General features: G+C 30.2%; 1 protein-coding gene across 7 annotated transcripts in view; it reads right to left on the minus strand.

Moving 5' to 3' along the window:
• Positions 1-21,196, minus strand: part of LOC139523920 (zinc finger homeobox protein 4-like) — a 190,154-nt gene that overhangs the window by 60,826 nt on the left and 108,132 nt on the right. For 6 of the 7 annotated variants that reach the window (XM_071318317.1, XM_071318318.1, XM_071318319.1 and 3 more), the window contains one exon: positions 16,593-16,641. The gene's annotated coding sequence lies outside the window, so the exon portion shown is untranslated. Of the gene's footprint in view, positions 1-9,921; positions 10,341-16,592; positions 16,642-21,196 lie in introns of those variants that run through there. The other variant, XM_071318324.1, reaches the window with a different exon arrangement.

Below are 21,196 nucleotides of genomic sequence, written 5' to 3' on the forward strand. Positions count from 1 at the left end.
GTAGAATCAAGAATGGAGTGTTAACAATACTATAACTGGAATGGCAAATGGTATAGGTTATTAAGGAGGTCTTTATAATCCTCTTAACTGGAATGACATATGTTATAATATGGTATGTGTTAATGCAGGTGTAAGGTATGGCACTTATACAACAGGTTCTTATATCTATAGAGTTTTAAAAGCCTCACAAACTGGAATGACATATGGTAAAATACTGTACAGATAAATGTAAGGTGCAATACATAAGGGCAAATTATAAAATACCCCTCCCCCCAAAAAAATCAAGATCATACCAGTACTGTAATGGCTTTTATCTCCTCATTTTTATTTTGTTCTACATGTTTGAGTATTTGACTTTTATAACTGTAAAAAAATGATTGACAGTTGTAAAAGCAGAGTTGACAAGAACACAGATATCATTGAGTTCACCAAAAGAGGGAAAATTCACTAGAATTATGGGACACTTCTACAGTAATTAAATTCCTTGATATGATAAGTAAATTGTTTTTCACAGTGTTACATATGATAACCCATGATAAGAGTTATCTGAGTGTATCAGTAAAATGGCTTCTATCCCAGCAAGTACGAGATGGTAAAATCATTAATCTGGTTAATCAAGCCACTGTGATGTTGATAATATGTCATTTTCTATGATTCCTATAACAATATTTTTCTTGACTCTGACATCTCAACAATAATTAGTTCTGCTAGAATACTTTATAAATAAATTACCTTAGAATTTCAAATCTACTGATTGGGATAATAAGAGGCTACACCAGGGATATCAAACAATTTTATCTTAATTGAGAAGTACACAAATAATCTATTTTTTTCTTATTTTTTTTTATCAATTTTGCTAAAATAACCAAACGAACCAAGGAATTATATAATCTTTTATGTATAATGAATTTACAGAATTACTTCCCTTTGAACATCCATACAATGCAGAAACAGGTTTCATAATCAAAATGGATAAAGAATTTCAACTAGCTGTTAACCCGTAATAAAATACAACAAAATCCTCAACTAAATTTACTAGATTCTTTAAAAATATATCTATAATCATAGTTAAGTTTTACTTAGTTTTGTACAGAAACAGAAACAAATCAAAGTGAACCATGATCTTGATCCTATTTCTTAGTTATCTCCCTTTCTTGGCCAATAGAGTTGACCTTACCATATCCTACAAGTTAGATATGTCTGTGAAACAATTAAGAAGAAATATGAGTTATGGATTCTGTCTATTCTAAATTATAAAAGTCTGAAAACTTATCTAGTTCTCAGCAGGCTCCTGTCAGAGAGAAAATCCATCACCTGTGTCTGGACATAATTAAGTTAATTAAATTAGCAAAATTATCAGAACTGAGTCTGTCACTTCCTGTTTACATTAAATGCTGCTGATGAAATTAACATTATTACAAAGGGAAATCTACGACCAATGACTGAATGACCCTTCTTTAACTTTCCTTGTCCAGACATTACAAGAAAATCTTAATTGTATATTTCTTCTAGCCTTCAGCTTGCCACTTTAATTAAGTTTGACTGAAACTTGTAAACAAGCGCCAGTGCAAATTACTTTTAACCTTAATTAAACTATGTTCTGTATAATGAGAGGGTACATATGTTAGATTAGATTTATTAATTACAACAGTAAATCTTATAAGTTATGGCACTTGAAACACATTCCCAGTCTTCTATTCTGCTAAATGATATGCATGGGAAAATAATTGGAGAAGCTGAGCCATGTAAATACATTTGTAATAAATAAATGCAGTACATTAAGGACATTTCAGGACACATGGAATACATGTAATCTCAGTATTCTACTAGAAAATGGAATATTTCGTTTGCAACTTCTTCATTTTGATGCAACGTTTTTTCATTGGAACATGTTCAATAAATGTAAAACGAATTGCCTACTAAAACTGATTTATTTTACATGTAAAACAATACATAAATACATGTATATTTAAACAAATTGTGGCATTCCATTTTCCTGAAAGAGTCGGTTGCTATTTACTAGCTGAATTAGATTTTCAAGTTTTTGATCCAAGGAAAAATTGTTTTCTGCAAATCTGCAATTAGTTTTTGGAATTTTTCCATAGATTTATTGTGAATCAAATATGAACATAAAAAAGATTCAAAATATTTTTTTACTTTTTTGGGGTTTAAAAAAGATCAACATTTGTTATTTTGTGTGTCACTAAAAATTTAAGTGAGTTGTCATAGTAACTGGAATCTGAAGAGCTACAATTAGGATGCAAACATATTAACAGAAAATAATGAAAACAAGCATTCTGTGAGTATTGCATGGCTATACATAGTCTCCTTCCAGTTAAAAATACATTGTAATCATAAATGGAACAAAATTCTAACTTGAACTATAACTTGTCATGGTGGAAACTACATAATATAAAAAAACAACCTAACACTAAATTCTTATAACAATTTACCAAAGAAAAGGGGAAAATAATCCAAAATCATTTATCTTAATACCATGTCTTTCACAAATATTTAAAAAAAAAAAAAAAAAAAAAAAGGAATTATTTCCTTTTGAACAGAAATCTAGTAATTATAAAGAAGTATTTCATCAAAAATTTAGAGAAAGTTAAAAAAAATAGTTATTTCTCTTTGAACAGAAATCTAGTAATTAATAAGTATTTCATAAAAAAAATAATTCTATGGAAAGGGCTTTAACTGAACAAGGAGAAAAGCTTAAATCGTGAAAATCAAACTTGACCTGCAACTTGTCAAGATAAAACAATACACAAAATATCAAATCAATATCTTCAGGCATGAAGAAAAAAAGACAGACAGACGGACGGACAGAGTGCAAACCTAAAGTCCCCTTCGTCGGTAGGGTACTTATAAAAGACATTAAGCATAACAAACAGTAGTGGTGTAAATATGATTATAAAAAACAGCCAATTAGCAGGGGCGGGTCCAGGTAAGGGCGTAATGGGCGTAAGCCCCCCCTTTAAAAAAAAAAAAAAAGAAAAAAAACTATCGTTATAATCTGCTAGTATTGTATTGAATGATGGCAATTTATCATATTCATTAATTAAACACATACTCTGATTTCTTTTTATACGGATTCCCCAATTTGATGGGTCATATGGGTATATTACTATATATACGATACTCGGTATATTCTGACAAAAGGGGTTGTATTTTCAGCTAAATTGTCTAAAATGGGGTTATTTTTTTACGCGTTGCCTTGGAAGGGGTCACTCAGATTTGACTATGATATCCAGAACGGGGTTCAAACCTATGATTGCGTCACGTCAAGCTCCACCGAAAGAGCTAACTCATCCCTTAAGTTGATCAAGAATGATTTGAGAAGCACCATGAAGGAGGATCGCCTAAATGCTCTGCTTCTTTTATATATTCACAGAGACATTAAACTTGATTTTGATAAAATTATTGACGATTACGCCATGAGAAATCCACGTAAAATGGTTCTTATAAATCCACTCTAGTAATTGAAAATGAGAGTTCGTCAGTATTTTTCTGTGTTCATTTTAGGTTTTGCGTCAAGGTACATGTATACTAGAAATATGTATATTTCCACATTAAAGCAATACTCAGAACGAAAGAACTTTATTCTTCAGTGTTTATTTGTCTTGTATCATGTGTGTCGTTCAACGAAACCCGAACTTAATCAAAAATAGAGGGATTACTTCATAATTTGATGCTAAATTGTTGAAATTCAGGAGCTTCTGAGCTTCCCCATGGACCCTCAACCGTAATCACGCCTCTCGTTCATAAAATCCTGGCCTAGGTATTGAAATGTTAAGTTACTCCTTATACCCTTGAGTTTAGAATTTCTCGTTATTGGTCTACTGCTGTTAAGATCCATCCAATCATTTTAATATACCATAGACAATTAATGAAGAAAACTCGGCATAAAAAATGTCACACCCTGACACTTTAACTATAAAATATACATGCTCCAAGTCAGGAACCGTTACATTAGTGCAATTCTCTATTATTTTATGTTTTTAAGCCAAAAAAGGTCCAAAAAAATTTTTTTATTCTACGCCCCCCCTTTCAAATATCCTGGACACGCCCCTGATTAGGCTAGTAGGTATAAATCATTTTTTTTTCTAAATAAAGGATTTTGCTATTTTCTTCTATAAACAAACTTTATCATTTACTTAATAGAAAAATAAAATAATGAGGTCACTGTTTATTTAAGCTCACAATCTACCTTCGAAAGAAGCATGCAGTTTTGTTAAGGTACTTTTTTTCTATTGAACTAATAGGAGAAATATAGGTAATATGGAAATTAAAAAAAAACTTAATCATTTGAAAAGGCATTTTTTCACCAAAGGGAGATAATTTGGAGCTTTTTCAATGATATAAACATTTTAAAAGTCATCTGGGGCCAAACAAAATTGATTTTTTGGTAGATTTTTGTACCATATCATAAAATTACATTTAATAGTGTAATAAATAAAATTTATAATGAATAAAAAAATGTTTAAATTTTTCAGAAACTTTTGAACCCTTGGGCCTCCTTAAACAGAAAGACTTTTAGAAGCTCTCTGAATCTAATAAAAGAAAAGTAATTAATCATAAATTTTAAAGGGGCACTTGCTACTAGATTTATAAAAAATCTAAAGTATGATTTTTTTTGTTCAATCATTAATGAAAGTGAAATAGTGAAATAATAATTTGCTTTTATCAGCTAAAATGGTTCAATTTTGTCAAATTAAGCTAATAAACATTGATAATGAATTATTCACTTGCAAGTGAATAATTCGACCTCATTAAATCTGTATTCATGTGAAGTCCAATTTAACCCCGTAGAAAGAGATAGAATAACGCATGCATTGTCCGTGTACAGTTATTTAAAGGAAAAGAATGTCAACATTGAAAGTGAAACAAAGGTAAACTATTTGATTGACTGATTCGATCCACAAAAAAATCATTCTTATAAAGGTAAAAACAACAATAAACATAAAGTTTTAATCAATAATACAAAATTTAACAGACTTATAAAAATCCAATTGCACAAGTTGCTTAATCTGTTTATATCTATGTTTATGTTTACATCGCTTATGTGGTCATAGAAGGTCAACTCGATACTTAACTAGATGGTGTATGGGCTAAAATTCACGAAAAAACGAAGCTTCATCTTATTGAGACCATGTCCTGTCAATTGTTTTATTTTATACTTTTGATTGTTTGGAATTTTTTTTTACATATATCTTGTTATAAATAAAATATGAGAATTTGAGTCAAATCGGTGAACATGAATTTGGCAGCTAGTGCCCCTTTAAAGACCCACTGTTCATAAACCCAAAGTTTGATCAATTCAAAACAATGTTACTTTCTAGGAAAAAGTTGTAATAGTATTCAGTTTTTGAAAATCAATTAGTATGTTATTATCTGAAACCAAAATAAAGTCAACCACAATACATCACACTATACAAAAAATAAAATTGCATATGTTGAGGTTCCTATTCATCCTCAGCTAAAGTTTGGTTGTTTTCTATACCTGTATTGACATATTTAGCTTCTTTAGTGTAATTGACTAGAAAGAAGAGTTTGTTGAAGTTCTTTTGGTGACTTTCCATGCATAGTCAGGTTTATTTGTGTTGTTGAGTTGCTGTCTTATTGACCTTTACTCAACATATCTATTTAATTCATTTTAACACTACAAGTATACCTGTATGTCTCAGCTGTTTCAACATTTTATCTAAATATGACACAGACAATTTTTCTAAATTTTATTACAAATCTTTGCCAAACAAAGCTTATAAAAGACAAACATTAATAACACCAAAAGTTTCTTTTCATGAAAATTGTTCCACTTTAATTAGACTAAATATCTTGTTTGTCCTTCCTCAAAACAGAATCTTTTGTTCACATGTTTAAAAAGACGGCTATTTGATTAAGTTTAAATTGTAGTGCTCTTAATGAGATCGACAGGATTAATTTCCTCAAATATAAATCATATTTGACGACAAAATAAAGGAAATTCATTAAGATTACTGCCTTGCATTTAAACATATTATAACCATTCTAGATGTATTCGGAACAAAAGCAACTGTCATCTGTATTCACATTGGCGATTTGATCTTATAGATTTTTTATTGAAAACAATGGCCAAGGAAATTATTCCCTGTAAATGCTGGTCCTTTAATTATGTACTTCTTCTCAAGAAAAAGCCAAATTATCAATGTTTCTTAATTAGATTAGATCGGGGAATCCAATTTTCTACGTCTGAATGTCACTAATTGAAAATGATATAATCAGTTTTTATTGTAATTACATGAATATGTATCATGCATCAGAGTAAATGTAAAGAAATTGGAGGTATAACTGATCCAATGTTTTGTTTTCATCATAAAGCCCTGGCGACAGAGACAGACATTGTAATTACAAACACAACCCTAAGGTCAAGGGAAATTTAAATTCTAATTATTCACAATGCTATAGATTAGAGATAAGAATGTATATATAAAATTTTCACAAAATGATAATTTAAATAAAGGATGTATAATGTATAACAAATGTGTTTTTGAAAAGAAAGAAATCTGATTTATAATTAAAAGTAAAGACAGAAAATGAAATTTAAATAATCTGATTTCTATAGCAGTCAGTGAAGCGATGATTAGAAAGAAACCTCTTCTCAAGATAATAATTAGCTTAGAAATCTTAATATTTATTGTGGTTATTTATAGGGCTTTTCCCTCTGATGCCCAGTCTGTCACAATTATATATTGTCTGTATGTTTTATATTTGCAAACATTAATTAGTTCTAGTGTCCAAAGAACATTCTGCCATTTTAGATGGTAGTTATGATTTCATCCTTACTCATTTCAAATCAAATTGATGTAAAACTCACAAGATATGATATAAATGAACATGACAAATAAACGTAAGTCATAATATAATTGACTGTCTGGTAGAGAAGAAAAAACTATACCAATCCAATTATAAACATCACACAAATGTAATCTCCATTGATTTTTTACAATTTTCAAAATCACTGAGCACTGTTGTAGCTCATCAGTAAATGATTATAAGCAATTTGAGTTACTTCCCTTTCAACATATGCTCAGCAACAGACAACATATAGAAACAGGAAGATCTGTAGCCTTATTTGAACTTTTTAATTAAAAATAATTTAAAATACAAATTTATCTTACCATTTAAAACTTTTTCTTAGAAAACAATTCCTGCCTGACATGATTTTTAAATGGGACATTAACGTCGTGTTCATGCTTAATTTGCATTTTTCATAAAATAAGAAGACCATTGAAGAGTAAAATGCTGTAATAAAAAAGATTAATAAGAAATTTCCATATTTTTACATCTCTGTGTGGTAATGAGATGGATGTTTGGGTTCACAAAGGGGAATAGAGAAAATAAAACCGTGTTTCTTCTTTCTTTCTGTATTTTTCACATCTAAGATTAGTCAAATGACACTCTTTCTTCATACAGTACTATTCTTAAACAGATTATATCATATTTAGCAGTATCCGGCTATTTATTAAAAATATGAAATATACAAAAAATGAAACCCTGTCGCTACCTTCTGGAATCTTTCAGCAATATTTATCCAATTTCCTTTGAATCAATTAACAAAAATCAGTCACAGAGAAGAAAATGAAAATCTATTCATGCCCCTGTAACATCATCAAGTAACTAAAATATAAAAGTATATGAAAAAATTTGCTGGTCACCCTGGTAATTCAAATGTATTAATAATAGGAAAAGTCATGCCTGATGGGAAATTTGTTTAATCAAAACTTTCAAAATGGCAGTGACAGTTGAAAAGCCTACAGTCGAGAGATCACCTTCAGACATATTAATTAAACGTGTGATGGAATTTCTATTGAATCAGACCTAATCCCTTTTCCCTTAGTTAATTCATTAGACTCGTCACACATTATTTTTACTGCCAATAGCAACAACCATGTATAAATAGCTTCGTCAAATAGAAAAAGAAAAAAGGTGACAAAAATTAATTTCGGGGAAATGACAAATTACAAAAGAAGTGTTTTAGAAAATTATGCGCTAAGAACAAAAGTAACAATATATTTTCTATTAGTCAATTATTATCCTGATGAGAAACTGATAATTGCACACCATACAGCTGCACTCATTATTTCCTACACAACAGGGGCTAAAATTGAGGCTCAAAACAGGATTACACTTTAAGAACTATTGAAAGAAACACTTATAAGGTCATATATAGTTAAAAGATTCATGTCAATTCAATTCTATAGATACACAAATTACATTTTCGACAGAGCAATACCATTTATAAAACAACTGAAAACTGTTTCATGATACATCTTGATTTTGAACTTCAGGAATACTGCACTATATTTAACAATCAAGCAATTAACTGTTTACTGTGAAGCCTATATCTTTAGTGTGTTCCTGTGGACTGTTGTTTATATGACTGGTCTTGTAGAAAGCAGATTCCTTTTCTCATCAGACAGAATATGCAAGTACTATTTGACACTAGACTTTAACATCAAGCTAAATATTGTTATGCACAGATAAAGAGATGATGTAACTTGCTTATACCCTAATAAACTATTTATTGCCTGGCTTTGCTCAGCGACATATTTACCTTGGGTTTTGATTAACATTTGGATCTACTCCTGAGTTATCTAATCAAAAGGAACCATTGATAAACATGGGAACAATAAAGACGATGTGGCAAAAACAAACTGACTTTTGGTTCCTTAACCTGTCACATTTTATTGACATTTTTTGTTAAGCACTGTTAAAATCCAGAAAATTTCCTTTTAAAGTTTATGTAAAATATTTTTCAAAATAAGAGCATTTTTCTTAACAACGCCTTTCCTAATTTCTTCATTTTTCTTCTTGGACTTCAGGAGGGAAGAAACAAGAATATATACGTATATCTATGCTTTTGGATTACACAGTATTATGTCAATGAGACACCAATTGAACAACACAACATTCTTCATCCCACTAATAAAAATTAAAAAAGTCTATACAGGCAAGAAATGTTCTTACAAACTTTATTATTCATTGCATTTTTTTCAAATAAATTTTGAAATGACAGCTAGCTTCAAGAAAGTTAGGGTTACAGACTGGCCTAAATTGGATTTTCTTATTTGAGATACTAAGTACACATGCCAAAAAAAACATATCAGTTAAAATTTTATTAGAAGCACTTATTTTATTGTGTCAATAATTAAAAAAAAACTTCCTAGAATAAGTTTGGAAAATTGAATGTCAACGATTCTAGTCTGTAATCATGTGCATTGTTTGAGATCAGTTGAAAATATTCAATGAAGCTTTTCCTTGAATTAAGTTATTGAAAGTACAGCCTCATTTTAACACTTTATTGGAATCTACCCCACCAGCAGCACTGTAGGTAAGTTTATATGGCTACTGGTGACTGACGAATCACTTTGAAGGTAGTTTCTAATACAGGTGTACTCTGTCAATGGGGTAAGTCTACTCTATAATTAAAGTCAAAACCTCAAAATTGTGATCAATTTGAATTTGAATGTTTTACACCTGCAGACGATCCTAAACATCTCAGCGATGTTCTATTGATCTCAAAGAAAAATTCTATTTAACCACAACTTAATCAGTCATTAAAATATTAACTTAAAAAATTTGCATTTTTACAATACATTTTTTCTCACTCATCAATGTTATAAAACATACTGAAAGCCTAACTTTTTTTGTTTACAAATTACCTTTGAAAATTGGAGTTTCAATATTAAAGCTTTTTCTGAATATAGCATCTTTCTGTCTGAATAGATATTTTGAGCTATAATCTGCTGGAAATCACTGTCTTTTATATTAAGTTTCACATGTATTTTTTTTTTTATCAATTATGAATTTGACACAGACTGCTAATATTTAGTCTACAGAACATTTATACATGATATCTTCACCATTTAAAGCACTCACCTTCGGATAAACTTAAATCCTTTAAAGCTGTGATCAGAATTTCCTCTTAATTACACAGAAGAGAAAAGTAACCGAAATAGTCTAAATATTAAACAACAGCCATCTTCGTCAAATATTAAAATGAAGTAAAATATGAAAAAGACAAAAGCCTCAGAAAAACATCTATCTCATTAACACTATTCACGGCAACACATTAATTATACCAACGACTTGCAAAAAATACCATCTAAGACAAAATTATTATTTGTGAAATAATCAATAAGACCACGTCTATTATAATTGTTCTGAATGCTACTCCCAAATTAATACACATCACATCAAACAAAAGAAGGCCGAGTTGATTGGAAATAAAATCTAAATTAGTTAGTCACCCTGTCCAATGGCTTGGCTGCTTTAAGGGCTGTGGAATTTCAAATTTTGAGTGTGTAAAAGATCTGGGCAATTATTATCTCGACAAATCATTCATTAGTAGACTGCCTTGTGTGTGATGTATGTGAAATAAAATTATAATCCATGTTGAAACAATTATCTGTTTAAGACTTGACCTTATCAAAGTGTTTATCTGGCTGCTACTGAAAAATTTCTTCACAGTTCTAATTACTGTATCATGCTTTGGGTTTTTGTGACACAAAATATTCATTATACTGTTACAAGTTCAAATAAGCATTCTTACCTTTATATCTGCTGTTAATGACTAGTCTGTGGCAGTTATTTGATGAGAAAAAGATCTACTTGCTTTTTAAAAGTACATCTGAAGCTCAAACTTCAAAATAAAATGTGTGTTTTAACAATTTAACTACCTAAAAACAGGAACATAAACTACCCCTGACATTTAATGCTATATGGTCTGCTAGGACAAATTCTTATTTAAAAAAAATAATAATATTGTGATTAAAAAAATATATTCAGAATTAACTAGTTAAATATGTATTTTAGATGCACTTAACTTTTACAATAAAGGTTTGACCATGAGGAGTTACAGGTATTATACCATTTTCATTTATTAATTTTGATTGTCTTGTCATAAAACCAAATATCTACAACATTATCAATATATCACAAGTTTACAAACACATATTACATTAAAATGGGTGATTTTGGCAGAAAAATCAATGTGTGACATAACACTTTCTGTCAATTTTTCACAGGATTTTGCAAATTAAATGTTTTGTTAATGTGGATGACACCTTCTAATAATTTCTTCATGGCAAACATTCACCCCCAACATGGAAAATGTTACAATTAAAAATGCCTGTAAACCTTCTTTTGTCCGGTAATGAACGAAAATAGCCCAGGGTAATTAGGACTATTAATTGAGGCGAACAATTAAGATTATCTAACAGAGTGATGTAATTATTTCTTTTGTTCAAAGGTAAAGTGAAAGGAAATTATTAAGATTGGATTTCCCAAAGGGATAAAGAGACATTTTTATAATTATCAAAGCAAGGAGGTATCTTGAGGGGAAAATTAGGAATGATTATTTTTAATAATCACATTTAAATGGAATGAATGTCATCAAACTATTTCATGAAAGTCAATTATAAGATCATTTGTTTCAAAGTTTTCCTCTTGCAGGCACTCAGTGCAAAAGAAAAATGTGTCTATTTTGTATGTTTGTTTTTGCTTAGGATAATTAGGAAAATAGAATAAAATGATTTTGGTGTAATGTTGGAATTTTATTAAAAACTAGACAAAGTGATGCCCCCCCCCTTTCACTCTAAAGTAACTGTATTATAACAAAGTCAATGTGAGACTTTCTTTGAGATATTATTGTGTCTGGGAGACACAAATGATGTCCCTGCAGATGCAAAGTTTTATTTTAAAATACACAAAGTTGAGCATGGGAGCACAAATAAGTTTATGGTTCACTGTAGGAGTACCTCTTATACAAATCCAGAAATGCACTGCACCCCTTATGCATGTACCAGTACATACTCCAAAAATGACAAAGTTCAACTATCTCCCAAAAGGGCAAAAATTAATAAAATTCAAAACCCTGACCACATGCACAACTTTATATATACTTATATATGTACAAACAGACAGCAAAGTAAAAACTTCCAATGATTCAAACTGTAGGAGAAGTTATGCGGAATAACTACACCCATATGGGACGGACAGAAGGATGCAGACCAAAAAACATAATGACCCTATAGCTAGGTAGGGAATAAAAATATAATTGATTTTTTTGTTCAATCATTAATGAAACTGAATAAGTGAAATAATAATTTCGCTTTATACAGCCAATTTGGGTCAATTTGGTCAAAATAAGCTTAGAAACATAGATGATGAATTATTCACTTGCAAGTAAATAATTGGACCTCATTGAATTCGTATACATGTGACCTCCAATTGAATCCCTTAGCTTCAGATGGAGTTATGCATGAATTAGGCTTGTTCAGTTATTTAAAGAAAAAGTATTTGAATGTCAACATTGAAAAGTGAAACAATGATGAACTATTTATTCGACTGACTGATTCTATCCACAAAAACACATTCTTATACATGTACTGATAAAAAAGATTTGAAAGATATATTTTAAACCTATAATATGAAACCAAACAGATCTAGACAAAACCCAATGCACAAGTTTGCTATTTATTTATATCTATATTTATGGTTATAATGGGTTTATATCATGTGGAAGTCTTCAGAGGTCACTCCAATGGTTTTTCAGATGGTGTCAATGATTTATCAGATGGTGTCTTGACTAAAATACAGACAAAATGCTAATACATAATATTGAGCTGATGCATTGTAAATTGTTTATTTTAGATTTTTTCTATAATTTGAATATACGTTTTAGTATATTATAATTTAAGTATGAGAATTTGAGTCCAATTGTGGTGAACATAAATTTGACAGCTTATGCCCCTTTAAAGATTTTACCATGAAATTCTTTTGTCTTGTAGACTCATTACCAGAAAGAAAAAATATGATTAAGTCTGACAACAAATTACTGCAATTTGCTGCATGCTTCCAATTTTATTCCTGGCCGAAACCAATCCTGAATAAGTCAATTATAAAAAATAAGATATGAGAATCATACTTAAGCTTCATTATACCGGCTCATCATTAATCAAAACAGTCATTATTTATTCTGAAATGAAGAAATGCTTCACTTTTCCTTCAGAAGCATTGGCACTTTTGTCTCCTATTGCGATCTGGGATTAATGAACTTGGGTATCCAATTATCTCATCGTGTTGGTCACACCAACAACAATACTTAACCACAGAATACGACTATATTGTTTTTGTGACAACAGGTCAAATTCCTGCACTCTGCAGCGCCAACAAAATCAATAGTTCTTCTGATTTTTTATTAATGTAATTACAGATCAGTTATTATCGAGACCAGAATCAGTCAGATGACAATTTGAATACTATTTATATTAAAATTATGGATGGAAGTCGATGACTGTGAGGCCAGTAGTAACTAAAAACCATTGTCTTGAGCAAAACAAAAAGGAGTTATATCCCTTTGCTCTGAATTCAAAGACATAAAAAAATAATCACGAAATATTATCAAATTTACACAGTGATTCACAAGAGTACATTTTTAAAAATAAATTTTTATCAGCATAATCTCCAAGTGAAAAAGAACTGAAAAATTAACTAAGATTTTAATGACAGCCCTAGAATAAACAGTGTGTGAAATCTCCGTCAAAATTACATTAGTAGAAAAATCAGATAAACAAAGATAATTTATTTCTATATCTCAGTTTTAATGGTAAATACATATGTGTGAGTTACAACCTAATCAACAATTTCCCTAACTAATGGAAACAACTGATAAGTAAAAATTCAACCCAGAGTGATATCATTTTATACTGCTTAATTATCACAACTTACAATCTATACACAAATTTAACCGTTTTCCTGCTTTAATTAAATAGGACCTGCTTTATTTTCATTTCTTTTGATGTCAGTGGTTGGTGCCTTAATTTGTTTAATTTGTTAACTTACAAGTAGTGAGGCTGAGGAGTGGGGGTATCTTGTTGCAATATTAACTTTCCATTTGTTTGAGTGTTAATTGCAATGCTATTTTCACACACCCATCTATTCATATTGCATCTTTCCACTTCAAATACTAATTATATAAAATAAGAAAGAGCATCTATCCATTCTTCTGACCCTGGTGACTCATCATGGTATGCTTAAACATTTTGTTAATATGGTCAAGGTTAATTAACAACCAAAAAATAATTCACCATAACGACTCAGTGATGTTTTGCATGTGCACAAATGTTTTATATTTTCTGTAATTGCATTGTCAGTGATTTTTTTTTCTTTTTTTCACCATTGCCATATTGGAATGGAAATGATATGAGCTTATTTGTAGATTTTATGATGTTACGCCTTTTCTTTGTATACTTTTACCTTGAAAATAATTTACACATGACAAAAGAGGGGGGGGAGGATGAACTTTTTTTGGACGTCAGGATTGAGTGTTAAGCTCAGGATTTCCGGATCTGGGAATTCTTTTTTCGAAATTCGGGATGTCGAGATTTAAATTTCTTATATTTTGAATTCGGGACCTCAGGATTTTATGTTTTTAAGACCAGCATTTCGGGATCAGGACCCCTGTGACCCCCCCTCACAAAACATATAGGCAAAAAGAATGATCATATGGTCATAACAAAAACTCTTTAGCTTCAAAAGAAACTTACTTCCTACAACTCCAATCCAATCAGATTTGTTAAATATTGCACTGTCAAAAAATTTTCACCGAAAAGTTTTTGATGTATGTTGCCTTGTCCTGAATACACCTTTTAAAGGCAAGAGCAGATAGTAATCACTTACATCATCAAATTGGTTACATGAATTAGAAGGTATTTATTTGCAAAGGGAAATGAACATATTGTATATTAGAAATCATGCAAAATCTACTGTTGGGGAAAAATATTGGAGGCAGAAAAGGCTGTTTACTTTTTATTATCAATTAATGTGTACATGATAGTAATTTGTAAAGCAGTTTTGTGTAGGGCAAGAATATATAGCTGCATGACAATGTTGCATTTATAAGAATACAGGATGACGTTATTTAGCACCAAATGACAATGTTGCATTTATAAGAATACACAAGGACATAATTTAGGGACAAATGCCAATGTTGCATTCATAAGAAAATACGATGACGTAATTGAGCGCCAAGAAAGGGAAATTAGATTTCCAACATTAAAAATAAGTTTTCAATCTCTAGCTAAAAATTAGCACTTTGGACCCACAATTGTTTTCTTTTGAAATTGACTATCTCATTTTGTTTTAAGTTTGATTTTTTTAAGGAAAAGTAGTGAATAAAATAAAATTTTGCCTTCTTGAAACAAGGCAAAGTTAGACTGAATAACTTAAAAAATTAAATCATGAAGGTATATTTCTCTTTGAATATTTCAATTGTGCATATCAAAATCGACTTTTTGTCAAAATTTTAAGAAAAAACAAGAAATCTTTTCTGTTTTGCATACCCTTAAATCAGATTTGTTTGATGGTGTCCTGTAAGTTATCAAAACAATCAAACTGATGGTATCAATAATCATAAGAACCCTGAATTTGGCAGTAACAGGTGAGATATGAAACACCAACTGTATCCCATAACATCAATCTTTCCCATTAATACAAATCTAATTAATTATCTACCATACTGGTGACCACTGCAGAGACTTAACCTTATCCTTTAACATGTCTTAATTATCTGCTAGCAATCATTATCAATGTCTTATTGATATATGTTGTGTTAACTGGACACCTTCGACTATTTCAAAAACTGCATGGATGCAACAGATGTGCACATCATTTCTTTTTGTTACCCGTTGTTTCATGAATTCATTTATGATTAGACTATGCATAAATGCAGATGTGGGATGATTTTCAAAAAATAATAATTCAAAAACACTACCAGTATTTGACACCCACCAAAAAAAAAAACCAAAACAACAAAAACAATATTTGTCAATAGGCAAGGCATGCTTAAGGCAATACAAAGGTTCTACCAGGAGGAAATTTATTATGTCTGTTTTGTTCACACAAAGTTGTCAATATAATGGATTTTTATGCAAATGAGAGGTTTAGCTAGCTTTAAAACCAGGTTTAATTCACCATATTCTACATATTAAGGAAATGCTTGCACCAAGTCAAGAAGATGACAGTGGTTTTCTATTCGTTGGATGTGTTTGAGATGTGATTTTGCCATTTGAATAGGAACTTCCCAATCTGAATCTTTGATATTTTACTTTGAACAGCTGTCAAATATGATTTTTTCAATGTGTTACATAAATTTGAGGAATAGTGCTGTTACTTTGCTTTATGTTATGAATATGATGTAAGAATTTCCTGCCATGAATTGTTTTATATTTTCTTTTCCATTTAGTTATGGCTGCAATTAAAAGGGTTATACGAAGAGGAATTAAAGTCCAATAGGACTGAAAATATGATTTCTTTTAAATAAACAAAAATTTCATTAAATTCCAACATCTAGAGGTTAAACTGAGATTTTTCATAGGTTAACCTTTCATATTTGATGCAAACCATTAATAAAACCAAATTAAGGAAAAAAGCATTTGGATTGAAAATTCCACTTACGACCTTTTAGATATATGAATGTATACCAAACTAATTGTGATTTATATAAAATGATGAGGTAAGTCATTATTATTACTTATTTGTAAATGTACCTTTTCATTCCGTTGTAAATTAGATGGTTAGGATTTCAACTGTAGTGCTCTGTAAAAATAAATTAATACTTATTAAGAATCATTCAAAGTCGTATTTCAAACAAAGGCCAACAAGAAGTTCATTTGCCAGTGATTTTTTCTTTTGATCACAAGATGTAATTGAGAATATGAAATTTATTATGAAAGTTGAGCAGATTTAGTACATGATTTGAATTAATAGAAAACCTCTTTATCATACAAAATCAAAATCAATAAATTTGACAAATTTAAGTATATTTCAGAAAGAATATCACTGATGAAACAAGTGCAGATTTACCTTTTTGTCTACATAAAAATAAGATTATATATATATCAGAGAGACTAAGAAGTGATCAAATCAAAGAAGTCCTTTTCCAAATACAAACAATGTAAAACATTAATTTAAAAATTGAATGCTTCTTTTTATAATTTTGTTGAGGTGTCAATTGTCAAAGTGTTGACTTAAGCACATCATATTAAAATGCTATATTTTCTTACATAACACTATTGTATATCAGTCATACAGTTGCAACATTTTCTTATGCGACACTGTTGTAGAACAGCCATACAGTAGCTATTTTTTCTAATGTGACACTGTTCCCAGTATAACAGTTATATGGTTGCTTTATTTGCTAATGCGACACTGTTGTACAACAGCCATTCTAGTGCTATATTTTCTAATGTGACACTGTCGTATAACAGGCATATGGTTGCTTTATTTGCTAATGTGACACTGTTGTATAACAGCCATTCTGTTGCTATATTTTTTAATGTGACACTGTTGTATAACAGGCAAGTGGTTGCTTTATTTGCTAATGTGACACTGTTGTATAACAGCCATAGGGTTCCTATATTTGCTAATGTGACACTATTGTATAATAGCTATACTTTTGCTAAATATTCTCATGTGACTCTGTTGTATAACAGCCACAGGGTTGCCATATTTACTAAAAGAGGGGTGAAAGATACCAGAGGGACAACTCATAGATCGAAATATAAACTGACAACGCCATGGCTTAAAAAGAAGAAAAAGAAGAAGACATATAATAGTACACAAGACACAACATAGAAAACTAAAGACTATAAGAACATGAACTCCATCAAAAACAAGGGGTGATCTCAGGTGCCCAGGAAGGGTAACAGATGTGAAACTGTTGTATAACAGCTATACAGTGGTTTTTTTTATAAAACACTTGCAAGAGGTATACTCTATTTACGAGTACTGTATAATCTTATTATGGAGTCACAGTCAACATGATTAGCACCTTAAAATAGTGATGTAACTTTCAATATTATAGAAGAATTTGTGGGGGTTTTGGTGCTATATTAAAAAAAATGTCAAATGTATAGTTTGTTACACAACAAATTAGCCAGCAACCATTTGATTTTCTTGGGGGGGGGGGGGGGGGGGGGGCTATCGATTTTTTTGGAAAAAAAAGTTTGTTTCAAGTTTGTGGAGAAAAAAATAATTTGTTTTTGATTCTAAGAAAAAAAAATTGTTTGTTTCACCCTCAGCTGCCATTATATGTAATGCTAAAATTGAAAGAAAAAAATTGTTCTAGACTTGTCGCGAAAAATATAGATTGTTTTTCGCCAATGACGAAAAAAAAGTTTGTTCTGAAAAAAAATCCATAGCCCCCCCCCCCCCCAGAAAATCAAATGGTTCCTGCCTTATATAACAGTTTTTGCAGGGATACTGCCAAGATATTTGCATCATTAGCTAATTATACAAGAACAATCTCTTTGAAAAAGCCATGGATTATTATGAAACAAATTAAACATTCATTAACAACACAACAAACAAACTTTGCAATTATAATAATTAGCATTTTTTTATTTAATTTCTTTTCATAAAAGTTTTCTGCACATATTTAATATCATTTGGAAAAATAAAATGGGACAATTTGAAGCATTCAGTTACAATTAGTCTTTAGAAATATACTTCCACAGAGTAATTAAAGGCATAATGCCTATTACAAACAATGGCCAAATGTCATGCATTTTAGTCGTAAAATTACTTTACGTAAATATCTTAGCTCAACGTTAATTATTTCTTTAAATACCCGACCCAATTTGGCAGAATGAAAAGAAAAGAAGGAGAAATAAAATTTCTTAATTGGAAATTATTTAAAAACTGGTTGAACTGCATAGACAAAGGATCTTATAATTTCTTTTATCAAAGCCCATTATCAAATATTGTAGGTCAAGTAAGCTAGTGAAAATTAAGTACATAATGAATAGGTAAAAGATAAACATAGAATATTGTACTGATAATTATTAATGTTCAGTGAGCACCTGTCTTTATAAAATGAGGTTACACAAGGGATACCATATCAAGGGGTATGACTATGATCAGTAAACCAGTCCAGTTAATTGTATCAAGACTGAATGTAAATGATTGTAAAACAACAGCTAGTGGTCAAAATAGTACATACACCACCCTTTGATTTAAGGTTTTGATTTTATTTTCTTAACTTTATATTTTTATGTACATATAAAACTTTCTTTGGCAATTATATATACCCATTTAGGTTTATACTATACATTTGACAACTAAATTTGCATACACAATTTGGCATCACAAGTTTCAACACTCATTACTTGGCTGATGGCTTACTGCCATAACTTTGCGTTCGCTCTTTGCTGTTCTTCTCCTGTTCCAGCTTTTGGTGGCACATCATTTTTATTTCTTTTCCTTTTTCCTTTTTATTTAGTTAAGATCTATATTTTTTTCTATTGCTTTTAATTGATCATTCCTTTATTATTCATTTCAAGTTTACATTGTGATGACCGTGAGGACATTGCGACGTATTGTTGCCAGAGAGATTTCTTGGCATATATGATGAGTTTATTTACAACCACTGGGTAAATGCTACTGCTAGTGGAGGTTTTATCACCAGCCCAGTACTCAGCACTTCTGTGTTGACATGAATTAAAAAGAACAGTCATAAATAAATAAGGCCATTAGTTTTCTCATTGAATTGTTTTACATTGTCATTTCGTGGCCTTTTATAGCGGACTATGGGGTATGGGCTTTGCTCATTTTTGAAGGCCGTACAGTGACCTATAGTTGTTAATTTCTGTGTCATTTTGGTCTCTTGTGGACAGTTGTCTCATTGTTAATCATACCACATCTTCTTTTTTATATACAACTATAAATTAACGGTTTACAAAACTTTGAAATTTTGAAACACTCAGATTTTTCTACCTCATGAATAGATTATCTTAATTAGCTGTATTTTGCAAAACTTTTATTTTTGGTCCTCAATGCACTACTCGAACTTCATTTGACCTTTCAACTTTTTTTTATTCGAAAAAGTATGCATTACTTGAAATTAAATGCAAGGATGTGTTATACCCCCCCCCCCCATTATAAATTTATTTGCCAGATATACAGATGACGCAATTTCCTTCTCTGCCTTATCTGTAGATGGCACAGAATTCAAAGTCAAATTCAAATGTTTGAAAATTCGTATAAAACAACTTTTTCTATAGAAAATCTACTATTGAAGCGCCTTAATCTGAAATTTTTTCCCATATGTCACCTCTTTTCAATATTTATACTAATTATAATTAAAATTTTCAAGTCTCTTTCAAAGCTTATCATAAATAGGATTAATGGAAGACAATGTACACAAAATTATGTACATAACAACCAATTAACCTTCAAGTCACCAAGTGACAGCACTAAAAATAGATAAAATTAAACCCTTGTTCTTCCAAACAAAACCCCAAATTAAAACCCAAGATAATAAATGTGATAATTTATGGGGATGGCGGGATTATTAAGAAGGGCAATTAAATTGTTCTATCTGATAACAGGCCATGTAAATACATGATTAAAGACTTGGCCAGGTGAAAAACAGATAAAATTTCATGTGCTGACACATTTTCAATTTGGGAAAGTAAATTTTATAAAGGTTGATATTATTTGTCATACTTAATTACCCTTGTGTTTTAAATTTTCATGTACCCATAACAGGTAGTTACAAGTATTATATATCTCCATTAGACAACTTCTCTCTAAAGAATATGCCATTAACATTTTATTACTAAATAAACACCCCAAATTAAAGTTTTTAATTATTCACCAAACTTCTAATGATATGCTGATCAAATTAAACATATATAAGATCAAGTTTCAGGTTTTTCCTTTCAAATATTCCTCCTTTCCCATTTCTTTTGTGTTACATTACTGTTGAATAATTATTATTTTTTTCTCTCATTTAAATTTTTTTTTTAATTTATTCAATTCATTTACATATAAATCAGAACACTTTTTTTAATAACAAGTATTTTTCTGTAATATCTATTTCGATGATAAGGTTTAAAAATCTGATTCATCCTGTATTTTTTTTTATCTTGGTTTACTCATATGCATTAACTTTAATTATACTAAAAAATTATGTGGTAAACACTTTTACTTTGTTTACTCACAGAAAAAAAAAAATCTGTTAGAACTTAATTCATCATTTAGTACTTTGGGAAATAATATTTGTTTTGACATTCGAAAGACCACTAAAACTCTTACTTTTCTTATGAACCTCACTGCCCTTGTTAGGTTTTATTAATCCAGGCAGAAGTCA

Source organism: Mytilus edulis, chromosome 5, assembly GCF_963676685.1.
Source record: "Mytilus edulis chromosome 5, xbMytEdul2.2, whole genome shotgun sequence".
In the NCBI taxonomy this organism is placed as follows: domain Eukaryota; kingdom Metazoa; phylum Mollusca; class Bivalvia; order Mytilida; family Mytilidae; genus Mytilus; species Mytilus edulis.